The sequence below is a fragment of the Pseudophryne corroboree genome, chromosome 5 (genome assembly GCF_028390025.1).
Source record: "Pseudophryne corroboree isolate aPseCor3 chromosome 5, aPseCor3.hap2, whole genome shotgun sequence".
Taxonomy (NCBI): Eukaryota; Metazoa; Chordata; class Amphibia; order Anura; family Myobatrachidae; genus Pseudophryne; species Pseudophryne corroboree.
In genome coordinates this window covers 94072601-94077599 of record NC_086448.1, presented here as the reverse complement: position 1 = coordinate 94077599, position 4999 = coordinate 94072601, and the positions used below count along the sequence as shown (strand labels likewise).

The window sequence follows — 4999 nt, the reverse complement described above, 5'->3', positions numbered from 1 at the left end:
ATGTCACTACAGCCATATAAAATGTCCTCCGTTCTCTTACTTGCATATTTCTTCAGAACCCTGTTCTGTTCATTTTCTATCAGAAGACACACTTCCTATGTATATATTATTATATATTTTTTCATTTTTCTTCAATTTCTTCCTTTGAGTCTTTTCGTCTCCATCTCCAAACTATATACTCCTATCTGGAAATACCATTTCAGACCATTTTTTCATTAGATGTGAAGTACAGCAAGCAGAGTGTGGTTTCTCCATTCAATTACATTTCCTTCACATTGGCCCACGGCCATACTACCCTGAATACGCCCGATCCTGTCCGATCTCGGAAGCTAAGCAGGTATGGCCTGGTTAGTATTAGGAAGGGGAACCTCCTGAGAATACCAGGTGCAGTGGGCCTTTTTCAAGGAAAAGACCTTTCTGCCACACTCTCACTTCTGGAAAAACCTTTTGGACTACTTATGTTTCTGATTTATGTACAGTACAGATAGTAGCAGTGGCCTCTCTCCTTATTCCTTTTTCTTCCTTCCATCCTAACAACGGCCCACGGCCATACTACCCTGAATACGCCCGATACTGTCCGATCTCTGAAGCTAAGCAGGCATGGCCTGGATAGTATCAGGAAGGGAAATCTCCTGAGAATACCAGGTGCAGTGGGCCTTTTATCCTAAAGGAAACCTCCAACACATCCAAATCACTCTTCCTCTCACCTCTTTGGTAATTTTGAGATTAACATTGCAACCACGTTACCAGACATACCTACATACTGGGCATGCTCAGTGATTTTTCTGGATGCCTGAATACCAATTGGACCACATGGCATCCACATTCTCTCATATATATATATATATAGAGATATATAATACACCATTTTCTTTGATATTTTCACCTTCCTCAACTATCTTGTACCTCATGTGCTAAAAAGGTCAACAAGTTTTTTTATTAACAAATACTAGACATCAGTCTCAAATTTATTTTCCATTAGTTCCTTTATTTCAAGAAACAATTAAAGGTTAAGTTTTATTTAAATTCTTTCTTTCTATACATACCATATTGATCATTACAAATGAGTGCTCCCAAACAAGGGTTTTTTGTCTTTTCTCTCCTTTCCAATTGATGACAAACCTATTACCTTTGTAAATAATACCATCGACAACTGTAAGGTCACTGCGGTACATCCAATAATCATGAATAGACAGCGGGCACGCATGTTTTTCTGCTGGCCAACCTTTCAGAATGATATCTTTCAACACTTTCATTGTGTCATCTGTCTCAGTTTCTTTCCTAATCTGTTCTTGTCTTGCAAGAGACACTGGTAGAGAAGCTACAATCAAATTAACATAGGCTTCTATATCTTCATCCATCAGACTTTTGGAACCTTCACTTTTGTCCACAGCACGAGAAAGTGTATCAGCAATGTACATGTATTTACCGGGACAGTACAGCAAGTGTACATCATATTTCTGTAGTCTGATAAACATTCGTTGAATTCTCATGGGACAGTCATGTAATGATTTAGTCATGATAGCTACCAATGGCTTGTGGTCACTTTCCACTGTAAATGTTTGACCATACACAAATTGATGAAATCGCTCACATGCATATGTGATCGCTAGTTCTTTTTCTATCTGAGCATACCTTGTTTCAGCACTTGTCAGTGCCCTTGATGCATAGATTACTGGTTGCCATGTTTCCTCATGTTCTTGGAACAACACTGAGCCTAGGCCAAATTGCGAAGCATCTGCTGAAATTCTTCTTCTTTTCGCAAGATCAAAGAATTTTAGCACTGGTTGCTCTGTAATAATATGTTTCAAGTTTTGCCAACTTTCTTCTTGTTCATGTGATCACATCCACTCGTTATCTTTGTCCAACAACCATCTAATGCAAAAAAATGGTGAACTGCTCAATCAGATAGTGATGTCACTCAGGTGCTAAAAGGGAGGGGTAATTCTGTGAAGGAAAAAAACAATGGTTCCCTAATGCACACTGAGTGAATAATATTCCTACATAATAGTCAGATAATACGGAGATCTCCGTATTATCTGACTATTATGTAGGAATATTATTCACTCAGTGTGCATTAGGGAACCATTGTCTTTTCCTCCAACAACCATCTAAGAAAGGCTGTTCATTCAGAGAGTTGAGAAATAAACTTTCCAAAGTAAGTAATCATTCCTAGGAATCTTCTGACGTCGTCTTTGTTGTTAGGACGTTCCATGTTCACTATGGCCGATATTTTCCATGGGTCTAGTTTTACACCTTGATCCGAGACCACGTCACCCATAAAGGTAAGTGTATTCACGCCAAATTCACATTTGTCCTTGTTTAGCTTTAGATTCACTTTCTTGACAAGTTCCATTACTTGTCTCTATCTAGAATCATGCTCATCCTTTGTAGATCCCCAGACAATAATGTCATCCATCATTGTTTTAACACCTGGAATATGTTCAAAAATCATGTGTATCTTTTTGTGATATACCTCTGGAGCAGACAAAATTCCATATGGTAGTCAAAGAAATCTATACAATGGGATTCAAGGTAAACTCCTGCGCACTCTAATTGCAGCCTTTAGTGGTGCCCTACCCTGATGTGTCACCACACACACCTGAAGAACAATACACAATGAAAAACAATGGGATGGGAACCAACTGGCGGCGCAAAAAAACAGTATAAAACAAAACACAAAAAAAAGGTGTGATTACCTAGACACAGCCGAAACTGTGCAATGTCCGTAATAAACAAAGGCCCAGAGTCCAGGAACTTCTCAAGTGTGGTTCTCATGAAAATCCAAAGCCATAGGGTTATATGCAAAAAAACACAAATTTGAATTCTTTACATAATATGCCTGAATGGCATAATGATAATAATTGCCATTCAGGCATATTATGTAAAGAATTCAAAGAAACCTTTATAGGTTTTGGTGGGAGTATACAAAAGTAAGCACACATGTGAGGAGCTTCTATTACCTTCTACACCGAGGTGAACCTGTACAGTTAGAATAACACCTCCCATAGACATCACAGTACAAGGAATCCAGGAGGAAGTCTTTTTCATCAGAAAGATACATCTGGGACATTTCTCTGAACTAGTGTATACAATTTGTGTTTTTTTGCATATAACCCTATGGCTTTGGATTTTCATGAGAACCCCACTTGAGAAGTTCCTGGATTCTGGGCCTTTGTTTATTACGAACATTGCACAGTTTCCGCTGTGTCTAGGTAATCACACCTTTTTTTTGTTTTATACTGTTTTTTTGCGCCGCCAGTTGGGTCCCAGTCAAAAAAATCTGTATCGACCTTCTGGTGTATTAAATGTAGAAAGCTTTGAGCTGGCCTCATCTAGCTTCATTTGCCAGAATCCTAAAGATGCGTCCAATTTACTGAACCATTTTGCTCCCACAAATTGCGACATGATTTCATCTCTAGTTGGTAGTTTGAAATGTTCTTGTTTAATAGCTTTGTTTATATCTCTGTGGTCTAGACATATTCTGAGTTGTCCATTTTTCTTTTCAACAATTACTGAGGAGCTTACCCATTCAGTAGGCTCATCAACTTTCTGTATCACACCCAAGGCTTCCATGCGATTTAACTCTTGTTTCAGTTTTTCTCTCAGCGCAAACTGCACTTTTCTACAGGGGTGTATCACTGAAGAAACTTTCATGTCTATGTTGATTTTATGCTCTCCAGGCAAACAACCTAGACCTTCAAACAAGTCTCTGTATTCTGTAAACATCGATTTGCAGTCATCTTCTTCTTGTGATGTCACCATAAAAACTTTCTTTAGCAAGCTTAGTTTCTCACAGGAACTTAATCCTAGAATCGGTTGCACATTTTTATCCACAATCAGTAGAGATGTTTTAAACTGTTGTCCCTTATATTTCAGTGTCACTAAGCATGTACCTTTCACAGGAATTTCCTCCCCAGTGTACCCTGTAACTTTCACTTTGGCTGGATGAATTTTAGGTTTTACTCTAAAAGTCTTATAGTCATGAAATGATATTAAATTCACCTGCGCGCCAGTATCAAGCTTAAAGGGAATGACAATCTCGTTCACAGTTAAAGGGACAATCCATTCTTTCTTATCTGCACTGCAAAGTTCAATGCAATCCACAAAGAACTCCTTTGTTTGTTTAACAGCATGCACTTTGGTTGTTTCACTTTTCATGTTACAGCATTTGGCAAAGTGATTAAGTCTGCCACATTTCATGCAGGTTTTACCATAAGCAGGGCACATTTTAGGATTGTGAGCATTTCCACATCTACTACAAATTTCCTTATTAGACTGTGGCTAAGACTGCTTCATTCTTGAGAATGGAGGTTTGCTTGGCTCTGTTTTCTACACTACATGGACAGCCCCATCAGCGTCCTTGTGTAACTTTTTGGCTTGAAATCTAGTTATTTCTGCAGATCTGCACATAGTCACTGCCTTTTCTATTGTTAGGTCTTGCTCTCTCAGCAGTCTCTCTCTGAGTCCATTATCAGGTATTCCACAGACAATACAATCTCTAATCAGTGAATCCTTTAAATCACCAAACTCACAGGTTTTACTGAGTGATTGCAGCTCTGTAACATACGGATCAAATCCATCTCCAGACTTCTGATCACATGTGAAAAACTTATATCTTTCATATGTCACATTTTTCCTTGGCACAAAGTAATCTTCAAACTTTTGCATTATAGAAGATAGCACCATATTCTGCCCCTCATCAAACTGAAAACTATTATAAATGTCCAGCACATCCTCTCCTATCACATGGAGGAAAATGGATGCCTTAGTTTTTTCAGCCTCTGTATCAGCTCCACATGCAGCAAGATATTTATTAAACCTTTGCTTAAATCTTTTCCAGTTTTCAGACAAGTTACCAGACATCAGCATGTCGGTTGGAGCAGCCAGTTTATCCATGGTTACTCACTGTTTGAAGAGAGGAGCACACGGCAGGCTTTGCAGGCACTGAGTATCAAGGCCTTACAGACTTCTGCAGGATTCTTTCACACTCTGAGAG

The 4999-nt window shown here is 38.8% G+C and overlaps 1 pseudogene; it reads left to right on the top strand.

Annotated features, from left to right (window-relative positions):
* Nucleotides 1-278: 278 nt before the first annotated feature.
* Nucleotides 279-396, top strand: LOC134930755 (5S ribosomal RNA; annotated as a pseudogene).
* Nucleotides 397-4999: the final 4603 nt, after the last annotated feature.